Source organism: Camellia sinensis, chromosome 5 (assembly GCF_055761805.1).
Source record: "Camellia sinensis isolate YWXY chromosome 5, ASM5576180v1, whole genome shotgun sequence".
Lineage (NCBI taxonomy): Eukaryota > Viridiplantae > Streptophyta > Magnoliopsida > Ericales > Theaceae > Camellia > Camellia sinensis.
The window spans coordinates 146,592,902-146,614,428 of record NC_138965.1 but is presented as its reverse complement, the minus strand read 5'-3'; the positions used below and the strand labels follow the sequence as shown (position 1 = coordinate 146,614,428).

At 39.7% G+C, this 21,527-nt stretch overlaps 1 long non-coding RNA gene across 1 annotated transcript; it reads right to left on the bottom strand.

Annotated features, from left to right (window-relative positions):
* Positions 1-3,789: 3,789 nt before the first annotated feature.
* On the bottom strand, positions 3,790-21,163 carry LOC114313223 (uncharacterized). Its single transcript, XR_003647099.2, has 3 exons — positions 21,122-21,163; positions 5,062-5,127; positions 3,790-4,024 (listed from the first exon to the last, which is right to left on the bottom strand). It is a non-coding gene; the product is annotated as an uncharacterized LOC114313223 (long non-coding RNA).
* Between the last annotated feature and the right edge of the window lie 364 nt (positions 21,164-21,527).

Here is a 21,527-nt window from a genome sequence, read left to right as displayed (position 1 = left end):
TGTGAGTGCCGCTCGAGCGGGGAGTTGGAAGCTCGAGCGAAGACCTGGTTCTGTAAAAGTTCTGGGAGTGTGTATCCGCCGCTCGAGCGGGATTGTTGACGCTCGAGCGGGAGTCTGTGAGTGACGCTCGAGCGGGGTGTTTGACGCTCGAGCGGGTCGACTGGGTTTAAGTTTCGTGTTTTGACTTTTCAAATCACTTTTTCACTTTCTTTTCTCTCTCTTACTTTTCCAAAAACGCCATTGTTGAGCCTCTCACTCTAGAACTCTACCTTCTCTCTAGGTTTTGATCTAGTAGGAGTGATTTGCTCATCTTTGGCCTTTACAAAAAGGTTGTTAATCGTCGAGGGCTACATTTCAATCTGAAAATTTCGAGATTTGGAGCACGTTGGGTTTTGTCATTTTCTCCTTTGGGGCTCCGAATTTGAGGTAGGGATATCCTACTCCTCTCTATGGATTTTGTCTTTAAATTTTAGTATTTTGAGATGTTGGGGTTGGTTTGGTAATTTGGTGAAAGTTTGGGGCTTTTGTGTTATTTTACAAAAGTTGGGGTTTTATTCATAATAAACCTAGATGCATGTTTGGCATAGAGAAATGGAATAAATGTTGAATCATTGATGAAAATGGGACCTAAGGGTTGTAATGTTAATTATGGAAAATGACCTAATAACGTTGATTGATTAATTGGGATAATTAATTGTTAGAGATGAGGAAATGAAATGAAATTGTTGAGATTGGGAATGTAAAGGGTTAAAGGGTGTAGTTGAATTATCTATCACTCACCGGAATGAAATGTTGATTGAATATCCATTTGTGCATTTATTTTCTGTTTAGAAATAATTATTTTGGGCTATCGGTGGAGGATAGTCGTGATTGTTGTAGACAATGCATGATGATTAGGCAAACGGAAACTAATCAATAAAATGTGTCATGGAATTTGACGGTTGATAGAATACATGAACTGCATGTATTGAGTGATTGTATATAGAACCAATGTGTTTGTATACGTTATGTGTAGAGGAGGAGATGGGGGGATGTACTCCGCGGTTTAGGGGAAGATAGGGGATGTACCTCGAAACCGGATAGTGTTGGGAGAAGATAGGGGATGAACTCCGTAGATACAGCTCATATGCTTGTCTAGAGAAGTGAAGATAGAGCTCATATGTTTATCTTTGTGAAGTGTGGATACATCTTATATGCTTATCTGTGAATATGGGACATTGTTGTTATACATATCTGTTGAGAATGTGGATATAGCTTATATGCTTATCTGTGAATATGGGATATAGTTTTTATACATATCTGTTGAAATAATGATAGAGCTAACATGCTTATCTGTTGAAAAAGGGAAAATGAAAAGTAACTTGGGCTCATAAGTCGTATGACATAAATGTGTAATTTATGTGAATGTATCAGTGTTGGCCATGTATCAATTGCTAATCTTTTAGTCATTGTTCATGGTTGGTTTAGTGTATTTCTACTGGGCTGTGGCTCACCCTATATGGGAATATCATTTTCAGGTACAGGTAGCATGCCACCTCCAAGGACATAGCTTGGGAGGCTAGAGGCGGACATACTTTTGTCGTTTTATTTTTGATGTATTACATGTAAATTCAAGCCAAGGGCTTAACGTGTAAATGAGTTAGTACTCTTTTGTTGTAACCAAGTGTTAACTTGGAAAGCTGTAAGCCCGTAGGGCATTTTGCTTTTGTTGTTAACATGTAATACTTTTGTAATGAAACTCTGATGAATGGAAGAATGTGGAACTTTTACATATCAATGCATATCTTTATTGATGGGTTTAATGTTGTTATTTTGAGGGCGTTACAAAATAAATGGTCGATTTATTATGCAAACTTACCAACAAGAATAGCCTTAGGAGAAGTAAATATAAGAGGAGCTTTAGGAATAGGACCTAAAATAGTTTTTACATTTCACAAGCTTAGAGAAAAATGTATAGAAGTCAAAATACAGAAAGATTTGGAAAAACAAAATTATGGTTTCTGTAGCAGCATAATATATACTCCTCAGCAATATGAAGGTAAATATAATAGGAAAAAATACAAAAATTATGCGAAATATAAAAAAAAAAAGTATTGGAAGAAAAAATATAGGAAACCATGGAAAAAAACAAAAATTCATTAGAAAAAGTAAAACTTTTAATAGAATAAATTATAAACAATTACCCAAGGAAGTGAAAGACAAAAAAAAAAACAAAGATATGTCAGGAAACCTACTAGTAAAAAATGCAATTGTTTTATATGTGGAAAACCTAATCATTTTGCAAAAAACTACCCCAAAAGACATAAGCCTAATACTAATAAACAGATAGAAAGATTACATATTATAGAAAATTTAGAAGAAGATATAGTAAGAGTAAGCAGTGATGACTCAGACGTTTATAGCATAGTCAGTAATTATGAATATTAAATAGAAGCCCTAAGCTCAGATAGTGATTCAGAAAGCAATACCAATATCGACAATATTTTAGGACAACTTAACCAAGAAATAGGAATATCTTCTTCCCATAATAATTTCTTTATGATGATTGAATGCAATCCAGTTACTGAATGTCAACATAACTTTAGGATTGGACTAGGATTTGATAGCTAAAAATAAGAGAGTTCAATGTTCATTATGCAGTATAACTTATTGTATAGTCTATTTAGAAAAATTAAATATGACACACAAGATAACATTAGAAAATAAAGAAGAGATGCGAGAAGATCATAGTCTAGAAAAGAAAGAATTACACCTAACAATTAGAGAATTAGAGATACATGTAAAAGAACTTAGACTACAAATACGTGAGATTGAGACTAAGGCTAATTTTGACATAGAATGCTTAGAATAAGAAAATAAACAACTTAAAACAGTAGTTAGAACAATTTCATACTAGATACCCCTTAAAAGATAAACTTGTTGAAGAACATATACACTCTTTAGAATTAGTCAACCTAGTTGATTCTCAACCTTTTAGTCAATATTCCCAAGAACAGTCTGACAATGCATATTTACCATTTAATTAGCCTGTTTTACGCAACCTAAACTTAGTTGAGATCTCTTGTGTAATCAAGTTTGTAGAAAAAACTCGAAGTGTAAATTCCATGATAGATACCGGCAATAGTAAATCATATATTGAACAACATATAGTTTCGCCAGGGTGGGATTCACCTTTAACAACCCCAGCTTTCACTACAAAAATTTCACTTTTAGCAGCGGCCAAAACTGTCGCTAAAAGGAAAACAGAGGGTCGCTAAAAACTAAAAAACCTTTACCTGCGGTTGAAATAGCGACAGCCAAACCGCCGCAATAGCCCCGTTGGCATATCCTTATAGTGACGTTTTCCTCAAACGCTGGTATAGTTATTTTTATTGCGACGGTTGATGTAGTGAGAATTATAAATGTTGCTATATCTTAAATTTACCCATTACTTGCTAACTTTATAGCGACAGGTCGACTGCTGCTATATCCTTCACTTTTGCGACATTTTGTGAACCGCTGCTATATTTGGACTCTTTTCCATCAGTTTTACACTGTCGCTATAGCTATAAAATTCTTTTTGAATTTTATTTGTAGCGACGGTTATTAACTGCGGTTATAGGTTATGTTTACTATTCAATTACCAATAATATATAGTTTGAAATTTTTAATGATTTGCTAACCATTAATGGTTGTCTCTCATTTATCCCTGCTCACATTATATATCTATAAAAACACTATTTATTCTAATGGCTCAATACTCAATAATTGTAAAAGGTAAAAGAGTCGTATTTTCATAATCCAAAAATATCCAAAACACCTTAATTAAAAGGTTCATAACATAAGCCTGTAATACAAAATAGATCCAATATTTCTAGCAAACTAATAACCCACACCATAATCTAAAAGGTACATATAAACTTGTCACATGACAATAGTACTAAAAAATATTACTCATGATGCCATTTTATAAAGACCTCCATAAAAAAATATTCAAATCGAGAAATGATGTCCATTGTTTGATGCTTTCATATTGTCTTATTTCCTGCAATAAAAATGATTGAATGAGCATAAGTATCATTTTCAATTTCAAAATCTATAAAGAAAATTTAGACTACAAATAATTCTCGACAAGTTTTATCTTTTTTAGTAAGTATGTGGTTTACATATCAAAAAATAAAGATTACAATGAAGTTGAAGATCATATTTGCATATTAAGATAGATCAGCCATTAAGAGAGAAAACAACAACAAATGGTTAGATTGGCCGTATCAATTGAATTATTCAAGTTGGGCTACCCAACAACCGAAGGGATCAGCATAAACTGAGGACATATTTGATTAACTGGCATATTGCAAATAATAAATAAATAAATAAATAAATTCAATGCCCAAAAATAAAAAGCAACTCCAATGAAACTACTAGGTTCATTTGCTTCAATTTGAATTTGATTAATATAATGTCTACAAATTACTTTATAAAAAAGAAGACACAACAACAACAACAATAACAAGAGATTAAACAGGGTTGAGCAATCAAAGAATTAACAATTGAATCAGCCAGGAGGGGTTTTCAATAGCAATCGAACAACAGTAGGCTCCATTTGTTTCCAATTAAATAAAATAAAAAAACATAATATTGAAAAAGCAACTAAAATCCAGCTTAAAAAAAATAGAGACTATTTAAGTTTTTAAAGTTGAAAACCCAAAAAGAAGAACTAATCCCCCTGCTTTAGAAGTGCACTGTTTAAGCACATTATTTTAAGCTAAATAAGCTGCAATTTTTTTTTTTTTTAAACAAACAGGGCGCATCTAAGTCTAACCCAGATGAATAACAAATTGTCCTGGAAAACCAAACTAAACAGGACAACAATAATCAAGATATTGTGATTAATAGTAATCACAAACATAAAACACTATCTAACCTAGATGGGACAGTGGAGGATCAATTCAAACATCAAAGGCGAAGAAAGTGCAAGACTAAAACCTCTTGCACTGTAAAACTAAGATAATGACTCTTAATATAAAGTTATCCTAGGAAAGCAATCTAAGAGGTAGTGAAAAGCTTTAGTTGAAGCCTTACCAGGAGACCAGTCAACACGAATCAGACTTCATCGGCAACTTCAATTAAATTCCAAGTGCTAAAGACCTGCAAGGAAAAGCTGGTTACAAGGATCATTGCCATTTGAGTACGAACAAGTCACCCAATTGCATCCACTAAGAAAATGGTAAATAAGTGATGATCATCCTTGTGCCAACTGTCTCTGCATGTGGGTCAACAAGTTGGGACAGAAACATAGAATTGTGTAAAATCTATTTTTCAACATGTCATTTGGGAATATTCACACTCCTCAACAAAATCATAAAAGCACTCAAGTATGATGTGGTATGATATTTCATCTAGCCCCACCATTTCCCACATCAACCCTACTCAAATCAATGGAAATTCAAGGCCAAAAATATGAGAAACATAAGAAAGCAAAAATAAATTGGATAAGAATAGTTCCTTTGTTAACTATTGCTTCTAATTTACAGAGGCAAAAAAAAAATAATAACAAAAAGAAAAAAACTAATCCATGCTGCTATAACTAGCATCCACAAAATAAAGTTCAAGCTAATGCGGAAGCCTAGAGTCATGAACATGTGTAGAAGTTACATTATGAAACTGTGTTGATGCCAAATTATGAAACATGGTTGGCACTACATTATACAAATGCGCTGGCATAAGATCATGTAACATACTATGAAAGTATTCCTTACTATATGCATTGGATGAGTGTATACACCCCATTTTTGACCGTCCTCAAGGCTTGGACGTTATCGTTTGAACACGCGATGATTATCCATGCTTGCGTTTGTTTTGAGTTTCGAAAAGTCTTGGCTGTGCGCCTTGCCTTAGAATCTCTTAACTTCTCTGTTTTGTGCTTGATTGCACCAAGAGCTTGTGGATGTGTTCCTGAGGGAAGGGGGTAGCCTGCCGACCAAGTCTCCTGCCCATTGGCCACCTTGATTTTCAATCGGCCAAATGTGATGGCCGGTCGGCCAATTTGACTGCCGGTCGACCACTTTGATAGCCGGCCGGCCAAATGTGGTTTTCAACATATATTTCTGTAGACAGCTGGCAGCTGTCATTCTAGGCCATACCCCAGCCCATGCCTGGACGTGGGAGTTCTGAGGAGCTGCAGATTGATATATCTATATCAATCAAGCTCTCTCAAAAGGGGAACACAAGGAAGAAGAAGAGAGATACAACTTGAAAGAAGAAAAACATTTTTCCTCTCTAAAATTTTCAACTCTCTCCCTATCAATCTCTTCCAAACCCTTCAAACCCTAAGGTTCTTGCCCCCCCTTTTACACTACCACTCATAGCCTACAACCTCCATACTCCATTCCAACAACTTGAGGCTGATTTCCAGAGGCTAGAAGCTCATTTCCTTGGACCAAAAGCTACTGTGTTGTTGTTCTACAAGGGTAAGCTCCTATGTTCCTCTTTTTTGCACTATTTTGCTCTATATTTTAGCTCCTTTTGCTTACATTTTTGGGCTCTGACCCAAACTATAAATAGTCATATTTTGAGCTCATCTTCATGTTTGATCAAGGGTTTATCTCTGTTTGAAGCCACCTGCTACCCCTTTCTCTTTATCCCTCTTTTATGGCTATTTCTTGCATGATATGTTATCCATGTTTGTAAGCATTTATGGGCTTCGAGATGAACTGTAAAGTGCCTTATTTTGAGCCCCTCTTAAACTTTTTTGAAGGGCTCTTCACTGTTTGAGGCCAGATTCTGTCCCTTGTCTCTATTCTCTCTTTTAGGGCCATCCTTGCATGATAGTTTAGCCCTATTTGTGTTTCTTTTTGAGATTTGTTATAAACTGGAAAAAGTTTTTTTTTTGAGGCCCTCTTGATGTTTGATTAAGGGAATTTTCTTGTTTGAGGTCATCTCCTTCCTTGCATGCCTTATTTCTTCATGTTTTGAGCCATACATGTGAGCATTTGCATTGGCCTTGTTTTGGCCTTCTAGCCACTGAAATCCAATGGATTTTTAGTGGCTGGAACACTGTTTTGAGAGCCAAGATTAGAGGGGGGTGACCCCCTCTCTCATTCTCATGTTTGGTGGCCCTTTTTGGCCTTCCAAAGAGACCCTACCTTGCATGCTTCGAAGTCACTTTCTAGAGTCAATTTGGTGAGTTTTGGGACTATCATATTTGATTTTCAAAGTTTATTTGGCTATGCTAAGTGTCCATCTTGTATGTGCTTAAGAATCCCTTGCATAGCCCTCTAAAGGAGCTCATCATTTTTACATGTGTTGGCTTCATTTCAGTGGTTATTTGGGCCTATTTTCACATGTTTTGTTCACTGATTTTTTCTTTTTTGGTGAGACTCCATATGCTTCACACACTTGCCATGTAAACCACGTTTGCTAGTCAAAGTTGCATGCTATTTTAGTCTACCATGCTAGCATCTTTTGACCATGCTTTCAACTAGAAATGTGCATGTTTTGGGGCTGCCTTGGCTTTGTCTTTGTTCTTCATAGTCAAATAATGCATGCTTTGTATAGCTATAAGTCAATATATGTGCCTAGTTTTGAGTTTCGGGGCTTATAGCATGCATTGTATGACATATTTGCATGATTCGGGACCATTGGGCATCACACTTCAGTGCTGAAATTTTCATGTTCATATGCCATGTTTCAACATTTTCCATGCTTAGTTAGAGTTGCATGTTGTATCTTAGGATCGGTCCATGCATTGGACATATTTGTGTGCATTTCGGTTGCCTCATTTCCATCTTATTGGCCACTGATGTGAGTGTGGCTGAGGTCCACTCACATTGGTATAAGTCCATCCTGCATTGTGTATGCCATGTTTCAATGCGTTGTGCATGTTATGTTGTTAGCATTGTGTGTGCCATGTAGTCGCATTGCATGTTTGTATGTTTGCTTGCATGCTTAGGTCGCATGTGCACCATTGTGCATTGCCTCGCCTCTTGATCAGCCATGATTGAGGTTGGGTCCCTTGTATGTTTTGTGTGTATTGCATTTGGCATTGAAATGCATATTTGGCTCTTCGGCCATCATGCATCGAAATGCGCAATTGGTGGCCCGAGGGTCGAGGGCCATGCTCCCTTGAGTCCATTGCATGACAGGGGGTGTGGCCATGCATACATTTGCCTGAAAATCCCATGCCATACACTGCTTGCCCTCTGCTGCTGTCAATTGCAGGTTCTGCAAGAAGCTTTGGCCGATCGGCTAAATGCAGTGCCGACCGACCAGTAATCTGTGGCCGACAGGTTAAAAGGCGGCCGACGATCATCCTGTTAGGTCGGTGGTGTTTCTACTTGGTCGGTGATATTCCCCAACATCCAGAGAGCATGCCCTCGGACTTTGGCAGTCCTCAGAGGAGCAAGGTAGTGTAAACAGAGGCAACAGTGGCATGGTACAGATTTTCGGGCAAGACGAGTCAAGCATGCATCATTCACGCATCCCGAGGCGGGGCTGCGGCTACCTTCTTCCTACATTTAATTTGTTAATTAATTAGAAATTCTGTAATAATTAATTTAGTATTATTTATTCGGACTTTAATATTTATTCGGACCCTCCGAGTGAGGGCAATTGTGTAATAAGTGTGCGTGAGTGTGTATGTCTCCCAACCCCACGTCTTTCTTCCCTTTTATTTACTAGCTTTCGATGGTTAGTTTAGGGCATGTTTCAATTAGCATACAATATGATAGCATGCGTGCATCCATACATTTGTCTTACATGCACCGGGCTCGGCACATCATACTAACTGCATTGTGTTTCAATTCCAAATTGAATACGTGTTAGTTGTAGCATTTCACATGCCATGTTTAGAATAGCCGAGCCCATTTCTAGTTGCATTTTGCATGTGTTGCATTAGCCATCTTAAACTAGGATCATGCATATGATTACTAACTAGTTTCTGTTTTGGCTTGGAGTACTAGGTGAGCTTTTTATGCTTTAACATCTCGCATGCGTGTGAGTGTTGTCATAACAGCATGATTACCATGAGGCTAGCTGCTTATGTGATATAACTGCTTGAATGCCTGTGGATGGAGGTTGAATTACCTAAATTGGAATAATGCATTAAAACTGCGAGTTTTAAGCCCACTAGATAGTGGCAAAACCATCTTTTCTAAAGCCCACTTGAGGGTGGCAAAATCTGCATTTCAGCCTACTTGCGAGTAGCAAACCATTTTCAAAGCAAGCATGAAATGTTTTGTTCCAATTTAGGCGATTTGGTCTATACTTATTTGCCGTGTGCATAACATAGTAATTCTAGGCTAACAAATGGAATAAGAACACATAACGTTTTCAAAAACGGATATCACGGTTAGTAGAGACCGATCTTCAGATCGGGCGAGAGGAGGTGCTCATAGTTGACCTTCCCCAATCGTACCCAAGCTCCTGAGCCGAGGCAACTTTGGTGATGACGGACACGTGGCCTTTGGCACCGAGTCAGGGTTTCCTAAATTCCCCATAAAAAATATTTAGGTGGCGACTCTGTATCTGGCAAAGCAGTCCTTGTTTGGCACTTCTTTTCAAAAATCTGTTTCTCAAAACGATTTGCCAGATTTGGACTCTTTGGTTCAGATTAAGAACCGTGACAATCTGAGAGTCTTGAACTGTAGTAGACCCGCAAAACAAACAGAACGGGACCTCATCCTCCCGGGGCGTTCGGGGACATCTACAATGAGTTTCAGTCTTGGCTCCAAGAACTGCAAAAGGAAAAGGTAACTTATTTCATATTGTTCGGTTAATATCAACTTGACTAACTTTCATACCCACCGAGTCAATGAATTTTGGTTGATTATTTGATCTGGTGGTAGAGTGAGAGGTTGCACAAGGTCCTTGAATTTGTATTGAATACCTGCTGTTTAAATATTGACTTGTTTTTTGTTGTCAAGGCTGAGGTGGAAGTTGAAAGGCTTGATCAACTAAAAGCTAGCAGGATGAAGGAAATTGTTTTAAAAAGGCAAACTGAGCTTGAGGAGATTTTTGCTCATGCTCATAGTGAGATTGATTCAGAGGCTGCTCAAGAAAAAATTATGGCTCTAATTGATTCTGGGAATGTCGATCCTTCTGAGTTACTTGCTGACATGGATAACCAGATAATAAAAGCAAAGGAAGAGGCTCTCAGTAGGAAAGAAATATTGGATAAGGTTGAGAAATGGACGTTTTGAGGACATAAGATAGTCCATGGAAATCATATAAAAAAATAAATTAAAGCACAGTACTCGAATTGAAAACAATAACTACATGAATACATTGCAATTGAAACAAAAGCTTGTTGACTGGTGAAGGGTAAAAAAAGAAGCTAGCACAACACATGTTGAATGGAAGAGAAAAGACTTCCGAGGAGAATCTTCATTTTAATATACATTCACAATGGATAGTGGAATAGTATTCAAATGGGCCATACATCTATATATACCAATTTGATAGTGTAAAGAAGTTCCATTTCTTTTATGAGAAGCCATAGATATTGAGCCAACTTTGAATAGCATGTAAAATATAGCGACCCCGGTCTTTTCCCGTTTGATTATTGTATCCGGACTTAGGTTCCGTAGATTCTGTCATTGTATAATTGTTGTTGTTGTTGTCCCTTATTTTCTCATTTGGAATTATAGGATGTGTTTGGGCAGGTTTGTTTCAGGTTGGTAGGGTTTAGAAACCAAGTGTTGCTGTCCAGAATTTTGGATCTTCGCTCGAGCGAGGAGTTTGTCGCTCGAGCGAGATGTTATTTTAGTTCTTCGCTCGAGCCGAGGTTTGGTTGCTCGAGCGAGAGTTTGCGTCTGGCTTGGACCAGTAGCTTTGCATTCTTCGCTCGAGCGAGAGTTCCTTCGCTCGAGCGTGTGTCTGGTTACAGACCTGAGGGTTTGAGTCCTTCGCTCGAGCTAGATTTCTTTCGCTCGAGCAAGCTTTTGGGTTGTTGGCTCGAGCAAGGCTTCCTCGGCTCGAGCGTAGTTTTTCTATGTCTGGTAGCTCGAGCGACCAAGTCTTCGCTCGAGCGAGCCTGTCAGGTTTAAATAGGCAGCAGCGTGTTTCAGATCTGTTTTTCTTGCACTTTCATATTCCAAAACCCTAGTTACGAGTTCTCTCTCCCTCTACACACCTTCTCTCTTAGGATTGATCTACTTAGGGTGTGTACCCTAGATCCTTCATTAAAAAGATAGAGTAAGTCGAGGGCTTCCATTTAATCTGAATAGTTGGCGATTTGGAGCACTTTGGTATTTGGATATCATCTCTGTCTTCTCCATTTGGGTTGTTGTCTTCGAGGTAGGGATTTCCTACTCCATCTTATAAGTTTTGTTCTAAGTTTTAGTATTTTGATATGTTGGGGGCACTTTGGTAATTTTAGGGAAAACCCTAGTTGTATTAATTAATTAATTTGTATAATTAATTTAAGGGAATTGGGGAATTTGGTTAAATTCATGAAATTGGGGAATTTATTGATTAAATGGTGTAGTTGGATAATTTAAATCACTCGCCTATGGAATTGTTGATATATTTATTTCCAAGTTTAGAAATAACTGTTTTGGGCTATCGGTGGAGGATAGTCGTGATTGTTGTAGACAATGCATGTGGATTAGGTATAACTGAAACTAATCACATTAGTTGAGTCATTAATTTTGACTGTTGAATTAATACAGACATTATGTGTATTGATTGTGTGATGTATATGTTATGTGTTTACATACTTTGTTTTGTGTGGGAGGAGATAGGGGATGTACTCCACGGTTTAGGGGAAGATAGGGGATGGACCTCTAAACCGGATTTTGTTTGGGAGGAGATAGGGGATGGACTCCATTAGCATCACTGTTATGTGTGCTTATCTATATTGAAGTGTTTTAATGATACAGCACTAAAATGTGTATCAAACTGGAAGTATGAAGTGTTTTGATTTGAGCTTGAGTCTCATTTATTTGTTGATATTAGAGGAATGTGAATATGATATATATATAATTCACTGTGGTAAGTTTGGCCAGGTTCTGAGCCACGATGATAAAGTTGGAAAGTAAAACGTGTCTTAGACAATAGTGTCATGAGACTGTAAAATGGAGTAATTGATTATCTTGGTTAACCGTCTGTTGAATGCTATTGCTTTATTCATTGCTTATATGTGGTTTAGTATTTTTTTACTGGGCTGTGGCTCACCCTATATGGGAACATCATTTTCAGGTTCAGGTGATAAGCTACCTCCAAGGACTTAGCTTGGAAGGGACTTGGATTTCGAAGACTATCTTTAGTTAATTGTCTTTATTTATTAGTACATGTAAACATCCAAGCCTAGGGCTTTTCTTGTATTGAGTTAGAACTCATCTTTTTGTATCCAAGTGTTGGCTTGGAAAGATGTAAGCCTGTAGGGCATTTTATTCGATGTTACATGTAATGCTTTTATTTAGTAATACTCTGATGAATGAATTAATGAATTGTTTTCTTTAAATAGTGCATGTCAATGACATATATATAATGGGTTTATTTTGAGGGCGTTACAACTTGGTATCAGAACGTACCGGGTTTGAATACTTTGGGTACGTGGGAAGTGATTAGTATCACATTGGGTTCGTCTCGTTTGATAGAGACTTAGTGTAATGTTATATGTTTATGTGATAACATGTTTATGTGATTATGTGGGTATGGAATGTAGTTTCTAGGATGTTGATTGGACCCTTGAGTTTCTAGTAGTCTTGTTGGAAAGGCACTTGATCACTGCTGCTTCCAACCGGAACTATAGTAACGCATTGGGACTATCATTATCCGGGAATGAAATTCGTAGGTGCTTATGTGATTATGTGCTTACGTGGAATGAATTATTGTTGTCCATTGCATTAGGACGCGAGTGTTTAGCTTCGGCACATTTATTAATGTGCTAATGTCTTTGTTTCCTTTATTAGGATGTCAGGACGAGGACGAGGACGCGGTAGGCGTGGTAGGCCGGGTAGGCAGGAGGTGCCTGTGCCAGAGGAGATTCCGGCAGTTCAAGAGGGAATTGGCCAGGCCAATGTGGCCGAGCCAGTAGGCCAGCAGGCTATGGGCGCTCTAGCCCGAGAGATAGCAGGGGCATTCAGGGAGTCAGTAGGCATTCTCAGAGCTGAGAATCAAGCTCAAGCTGTTATTGCGGATGCAGGACCTTCCTTTCTGAAGAGGGAGTTCTTCCGGTCTAATCCGGATGAATTTGTGGGTGATCCTAAAGAGCCGCTTAAGGCAGATGAATGGCTCGAACAGACAACGAAGACGTTTGAGATGCTTGGCATCGAAGACGAGGGGTTGAAAGTGACCTTGGCATCTTTCCAGTTGAAGGGGGATGCGGGTCAGTGGTGGAAGTTTACTAAGGGGCGTATAGGAGGTACGTGGGAGGCTTTTGTGAATGCTTTCTAGGAGAAGTTTTTATCTCCGGCAGTTAGGGAGAAGCTGCGAGACCAGTTTTGTCAGCTTAAGCAGGCGAGTTCTTAAGTGGCCGAGTTTGAGGCTGCATTTACTAGTTTGTCCAGGTTTGCACCTGAGTTGGTGGCGTCTGAGGAACGCCGTTGTATTGAGTTTGAGAAGAAGTTGAGGCGTGGCCTCAAGCTGAGAGTTGGGGGAACTATGATTCGGGATTATGGGCGTATGGTTGATGCTGCAGCCCACATGGAAATCATGATGCAGGAGGAGGAGGAAGGACAGAAGGGCTCCAAGAGGAGTCAGGATGGTCAGAGTGATGGTAGGAGACAGAAGGGTTTTAATCCTCAACAGTCTCAGGGCAGCTTTTCTAGATCGACTTTTCCTGTGCCGAGTGCTAGTTCGGGGAAAGGCAGTCAGGGAGACATTACCTGTTTCAAGTGTGGCCAGCTGGGCCACAAGTCTCCAGTTTGTCCTCAGAGGGGAGGAGTGCAGAGAGCAGCATCATCTTCGGCTCGATCCCAGAGCCAGAGTCAGGGTAGAGGCCAGCCACTCTCGTGTTATCAGTGTGGTCAGCCAGGGCATATGAAGAGGTATTGCCCGCAGTTGGGTGGCACACCTGGTGCATCTGGTTTGAGGCCGATTCAGGGTCAGCAGCCAGCTCAGTCGGGTCAGGCCTCGAAGGCCAATCAGGGGGCTTCATCGTCCCAGTCGGTGCAGCAATCTTATGCTCCTAGGGGTGAGCAGATCGATCAGAGGTCGTCTGGGCGCGTGTATGCTGTTACCGCGCAGGATCTTGTGCCAGCACCATCAGTTGTGAGAGGTACCTTCTTGTTTTGCAACTCGGTTGCTAATGTTTTGATTGATACGGGTGCATCTCATTCCTTTGTGTCTGCTGCATTTGCATCTGTTTTGGAGTTGGAGTTAGCACAGCTAGCATCTCCTATTTGTGTAGTGTCACCTCTTGGGGGTGAATTGATTTTGAAACAAGGTGTTAGGGGTTGTGATATAGAGGTTGATTATCATAGAATCCCATTTTCCTTTGTAGTTATGCCTATGAGGGGTTTCGATGTTATTTTGGGTATGGACTGGTTATCGTCATACCGGGCAGTCATTGATTGCTACCGCCAGAGGGTCACTTGTTGTACCGTGAGCGGAGAGTATTTTCATTTTCTGGGGGACCGGGTTGGTGATGTGTTACCACCGGGGTATATTCCGCGAGGACGGAGTGAGCTTAGTGGTCTACTTGCCAACCTTTCGATTAGTGAAGATGATGAGACTCATATTGTGTTGCCAAGGGTGGTTTGTGAGTACTCGAACGTCTTTCCCGAGGATCTTGTTGGTTTGCCACCGCATCGAGAGATTGAATTCTCTATTGACCTAGTGCCCGGCACGGCGCCGATTTCTATGGCACCTTATCATTTTGCCCCAGCCGAGTTAGTTGAGTTGAAGATTCAGCTCCAGGAGTTACTAGACAAGGGTTTTATACGTCCTAGTGTTTCGCCGTGGGGAGCACCGGCCCTCTTTGTTAAAAAGAAAGGTGGTGCTTTGAGACTTTGTATAGATTACCGGAAATTGAATCGGGCTACAGTTAAGAATAAATACCCTATGCCTCGTATAGATGATCTGTTCGATCAGTTGAAGGGTTCCCGTTGTTTCTCGAAGATAGACTTGAGATCGGGTTATCATCAGTTAAGAGTCAGGGAAGAGGATATTCTGAAAACGACATTCCGTACGCGGTATGGCCACTATGAGTTTCTGGTGATGCCATTTGGGCTCACCAATGCACCGGCAGTTTTTATGGATTTGATGAACCGGATATTCCGGGAATTTTTAGATCGTTTTGTAGTCGTATTCGTGGACGACATCCTTATCTATTCACCTTCTGAGGAGAAGCACAAGGAACACTTGAGAGTGGTGCTTGAGTTACTTAGAGTCCATAAGCTTTATGCTAAGTTTGAGAAGTGTGAGTTCTGGCTGGAAGAGGTCAAGTTCTTAGGCCATGTAGTGTCTGGGGAAGGAGTGTCTGTTGATACATCCAAGACTGAGGCAGTGCAAGATTGGGCACAGCCTAAGAGTGTGTTTGAGATCCGCAGTTTTCTGGGGTTAGCGGGGTATTATCGCCGGTTTGTGAAAGATTTCTTCAGATTAGCTTCGCCTTTGACTAGGTTGACTCGGAAGGGAGTCAAATTTGTATGGAGTGAGACTTGTGAAAAGTCATTCCAGGAGTTGAAAGTTAGACTGACCACCGCTCCAGTATTGATTATTCTAGAGAGAGGGTTGGGTTATGCAGTCTATTGTGACGCCTCACGAGAGGGTCTGGGTTGTGTATTAATGCAAGAAGGGAAAGTAGTTGCCTATGGTTCACGTCAGTTGAAAATTCACGAGCAGAATTACCCTACGCATGATCTAGAGTTAGCAGCTGTGATTTTTGCCTTGAAGATTTGGAGGCATTATCTTTATGGTGAGAGATTCGAGGTATTCTCGGATCATAAGAGTCTGAAATATTTGTTTACACAGAAAGACTTGAACTTGAGGCAGAGGAGGTGGATGGAATTCATAGAGGATTATGACTTTGAGTTGCATTATCATCCGGGAAAGGCCAACGTGGTGGCCGATGCCCTTAGCAGGAAACCTGTTGGTGACATAGCTAGTATAGCCATCCGAGAATGGGAGATGTTGGGTGCACTTGGGGAGTTTGATTTACTTTTGGGCGAATCCGTTGAGGCTGCGGCATTGTTTTCTGTTGTTGCACAGCCTACACTTGTGACTCGAGTGTTAGAGGCTCAGAGGGGTGACCTTGAGGTAGAATCTCTCCGTGAGAGGATTTCCGGTGGGAAGGGTGAGAAGGGTTTGACGGTGTATCCCGACCTGAGTGTGAGATACCGAGACCGTCTGTTTGTGCCAGAGTCTTGTCGAGAGGAGGTACTCCGAGATTTTCATCATTCACGCCTTGCGGTGCATCCAGGAGGCACTAAGATGTATCGGGATTTGGGTCGCCAGTTTTGGTGGCAGGGTATGAAGAGAGATGTGGCAGCTTTCATGTCTAAGTGCCTTACTTGTCAGCAAGTGAAGGCCGAACATCAGAGGCCAGCGGGTTTGTTGCAACCGTTGCCTATTGCCAAGTGGAAGTGGGAACACGTCACTATGGACTTCGTTGTGGGTCTTCCGAGGACTCAGTGGGGTAGTGATGCTATTTGGGTGGTTGTAGACCGGTTGACTAAGTCAGCGCACTTCATTCCTATGCGCGTGAGGGATTCGGTAGATCAGCTTGCCGACTTGTACATTCGGGACATAGTGAGGTTACATGGGGTTCCAGTGACGATCGTCTCAGATAGAGATCCTCGTTTTACTGCCAGGTTGTGGCAGAGTTTGCAGGGTGCCTTAGGTACTAAGTTGACCTTTAGCACGGCTTATCATCCTCAGACTGACGGGCAGTCCGAGCGTACTATTCAGATCCTTGAGGATATGCTTCGGGGTTGTGTTCTAGACTTTAGCGGGTCGTGGGAGAGGCACTTGCCGTTGGTGGAGTTTGCCTACAACAACAGTTTCCAGTCTAGTATCGGTATGGCACCATTTGAGGCCTTGTATGGCCGACCGTGTAGATCTCCTGTTTGTTGGGCTGAGGTGGGTGATGCACCTCTGTTGGGTCCAGAGTTGGTGAGGGAAACGACGGAGAAAGTTGAGCTTATCCGTAAAAGGCTTGTTACAGCACAAAGTCGTCAGAAATCTTATGCCGACCGTAGGAGGAGACCTTTGGTGTTTGAGGTGGGTGATCATGTCTTTCTGAAGATATCACCTAGACGGGGTTTGATGAGATTTGGGAAAAGCGGGAAGTTGTCCCCTCGGTTCATTGGTCCGTTTGAAATCCTTGAGAGGATTGGCGAAGCTGCTTATCGTTTAGCTTTACCGCCGCAGCTGTCCGGAGTACATGACGTTTTTCATGTGAGTATGCTTCGGAAGTATGAGCCGGATCCATCACATGTGTTGGATTGGACCGATTTAGTGGTTGATGAGGATGTCTCATATGAGGAGAGACCGATTCGAGTCTTGGATAGGCGGGATCAAGTTTTGCGAGGCAAAACCATCCCTTTAGTCAAAGTTTTGTGGAAACATCATGGAGTAGAGGAAGCCACTTGGGAACGTGAATTGGAAGTCCGCTAGAAATATTCGGACATGTTTATTGAATTGTAATCTTATAATTAGATTCTGTTATATGGTTGAACTTAAGAGCTTTATATATGTCTTAAGTTGTAAAACATTGAGTGTGTTGGTAAATGGGTGTATCTTGAAACTTGCTTCATTATAGAAGTTTAGTGTAACATTGCATCTGTTGAGTACATTGTTGAATGGGTTGTATATATCATGCGATTGAATATGATATGGGAATTGTTAACCTTGAGTGGAATAATGCATAATAATGATACAGGTTGAAATATATATTGTTTTATATATATTGTGAGATGCCTCTTGATAAAGAGATGAAATGACCAGTTTTGGGTCAAGATGTTTACTGATGAATTGTCAAAAAAAAAAAAAAAAAATCTGTTTTCAAAAAACTTATGCTTAATTTCGGGGACGAAATTCTTTGAAGGGGGGGAGGTTATAGCGACCCCGGTCTTTTCCCGTTTGATTATTGTATCCGGACTTAGGTTCCGTAGATTCTGTCATTGTATAATTGTTGTTGTTGTTGTCCCTTATTTTCTCATTTGGAATTATAGGATGTGTTTGGGCAGGTTTGTTTCAGGTTGGTAGGGTTTAGAAACCAAGTGTTGCTGTCCAGAATTTTGGATCTTCGCTCGAGCGAGGAGTTTGTCGCTCGAGCGAGATGTTATTTTAGTTCTTCGCTCGAGCCGAGGTTTGGTTGCTCGAGCGAGAGTTTGCGTCTGGCTTGGACCAGTAGCTTTGCATTCTTCGCTCGAGCGAGAGTTCCTTCGCTCGAGCGTGTGTCTGGTTACAGACCTGAGGGTTTGAGTCCTTCGCTCGAGCTAGATTTCTTTCGCTCGAGCGAGCTTTTGGGTTGTTGGCTCGAGCAAGGCTTCCTCGGCTCGAGCGTAGTTTTTCTGTGTCTGGTAGCTCGAGCGACCAAGTCTTCGCTCGAGCGAGCCTGTCAGGTTTAAATAGGTAGCAGCGTGTTTCAGATCTGTTTTTCTTGCACTTTCATATTCCAAAACCCTAGTTACGAGTTCTCTCTCCCTCTACACACCTTCTCTCTTAGGATTGATCTACTTAGGGTGTGTTTCTACCCTAGATCCTTCATTAAAAAGATAGAGTGAGTCGAGGGCTTCCATTTAATCTGAATAGTTGGCGATTTGGAGCACTTTGGTATTTGGATATCATCTCTGTCTTCTCCATTTGGGTTGTTGTCTTCGAGGTAGGGATTTCCTACTCCATCTTATAAGTTTTGTTCTAAGTTTTAGTATTTTGATATGTTGGGGGCACTTTGGTAATTTTAGGGAAAACCCTAGTTGTATTAATTAATTAATTTGTATAATTAATTTAAGGGAATTGGAGAATTTGGTTAAATTCATGAAATTGGGGAATTTATTGATTAAATGGTGTAGTTGGATAATTTAAATCACTCGCCTATGGAATTGTTGATATATTTATTTCCAAGTTTAGAAATAACTGTTTTGGGCTATCGGTGGAGGATAGTCGTGATTGTTGTAGACAATGCATGTGGATTAGGTATAACTGAAACTAATCACATTAGTTGAGTCATTAATTTTGACTGTTGAATTAATACAGACATTATGTGTATTGATTGTGTGATGTATATGTTATGTGTTTACATACTTTGTTTTGTGTGGGAGGAGATAGGGGATGTACTCCACGGTTTAGGGGAAGATAGGGGATGGACCTCTAAACCGGATTTTGTTTGGGAGGAGATAGGGGATGGACTCCATTAGCATCACTGTTATGTGTGCTTATCTATATTGAAGTGTTTTAATGATACAGCACTAAAATGTGTATCAAACTGGAAGTATGAAGTGTTTTGATTTGAGCTTGAGTCTCATTTATTTGTTGATATTGGAGGAATGTGAATATGATATATATATAATTCACTGTGGTAAGTTTGGCCAGGTTCTGAGCCACGATGATAAAGTTGGAAAGTGAAACGTGTCTTAGACAATAGTGTCATGAGACTGTAAAATGGAGTAATTGATTATCTTGGTTAACCGTCTGTTGAATGCTATTGCTTTATTCATTGCTTATATGTGGTTTAGTATTTTTTTACTGGGTTGTGGCTCACCCTATATGGGAACATCATTTTCAGGTTCAGGTGATAAGCTACCTCCAAGGACTTAGCTTGGAAGGGACTTGGATTTCGAAGACTATCTTTAGTTAATTGTCTTTATTTATTAGTACATGTAAACATCCAAGCCTAGGGCTTTTCTTGTATTGAGTTAGAACTCATCTTTTTGTATCCAAGTGTTGGCTTGGAAAGATGTAAGCCTGTAGGGCATTTTATTCGATGTTACATGTAATGCTTTTATTTAGTAATACTCTGATGAATGAATTAATAAATTGTTTTCTTTAAATAGTGCATGTCAATGACATACATATAATGGGTTTATTTTGAGGGCGTTACATAAAATGTGTGATAGGATGACAATATGCACACTGTCTAATACCTTTGATTCTCAATGGCATACATGCAAAATATGTGTGGTAGCAATGTAGGAGAGGTGTTATTGTGTTTCCCTTTGGGGTTGTGCCCGAGGTTTAGTGTACATTCTGCTTTTTCACTAATAAAAGCTTTCAAATAAATATAAATAAATAAAAGGTGCAGTGTAATTAAACCCCAAAACCGCTTGAAGCATATGTGATTCATTTAAAAGGTGCTCTCTCTCAACAAAAACAGAAAAAAAAAAAAAAATTCAAAGAAGACAGTGTGCAGTGTAATTAACCTTGGATCCCAGATTTGAATGCCCTCAGGTAATGGGTCCAATATTTAATATAACAGCTAGTGATAGTACTCCTTCTACAATATCAGGCCTGTATTGAGCATCATTCCCATCCAATCCAATAGTCTAAATGACCTTCCAAATATTCTCCCCCCTTTTTTTAAGTCTTTAGTCAAGTTTTACACACATCACATAAATGAAAAGTAATGGCCATTGTGATTTCAGAGGCATCCATCAAATACAAGCCTCTCTGTTTCTCCATATTTAAAAAAATATAAAAAAAATACCCTGACTGAAAATTTAAATGGTTAGTATGTAGGAGTTATGAGTATCTATATGTGAATGTGATGTGTGTCAAGTGAGGGTGTCAAGCATTACTTGTTCCCTTGAGTGGATGAGAGAGAGAGAGAGAGAGAGAGTGTGTGTGTGTGTGTGTGAGTGGTAGCACATTCACAGCCAAGCATAAGAGAAAAGATAGTAAAGTCTATCTTGGATGAGATATCTGGGTTGTGGATTGCTGCTGCCTGGCTACTTATCTATTTATCCAACTAACTGTTTTTAATAAATCCTAGGCCATTCAAGAGCAAGCCTAATTTCCCATTGAAGTGCAATACATCCATAAGGATCATTTAAGCCACTGGAATAATGAAACATTTGCTGGTCATTTTTCAATGTTCATTACTAAAATGCAACATACTGCTATAGAATTTGAGTATCATCTAAACTTTCACAGACACTTTTAAATTAGATTCATAGACTTGACTCGACTCGACTCGACTCAATGAAGCATCAGCCTTGACATGAGATTTAAGCAAATAAGAATGAAGAAGGCATACCATTTAGTTTCAGAATGTCAGTGAACGTAGCCTGCAAAACACAAGAAGAAAAGAAGAAAACACTAATTCAACCACTTTCTAGTTCTCGCTGCTTCTTGGAATTTAATTTTTATTGTTCTTCTTATGGACACTACAGAACAATTCTTAGTAGCTTTGAACAATGGAAGTTTTAGGTAGGAAAAATTGTATTAAAATATGATATGGCATTTGGTTTCTATGTTTAATTATATTGATGCAAGATGATAAAACCTTTTTTCATCTTTAAAAGCAGTTTTGTTTGAATCATCCCTTTGTGCTAATCTTACAATAGTTATCACCTTATTTTCCTAGATATTTATTGTTCAATGGTATGCTTATTATTATTGTGATATGTTTTCAAAGGTTATTTCTTATGCATTTTATGCAG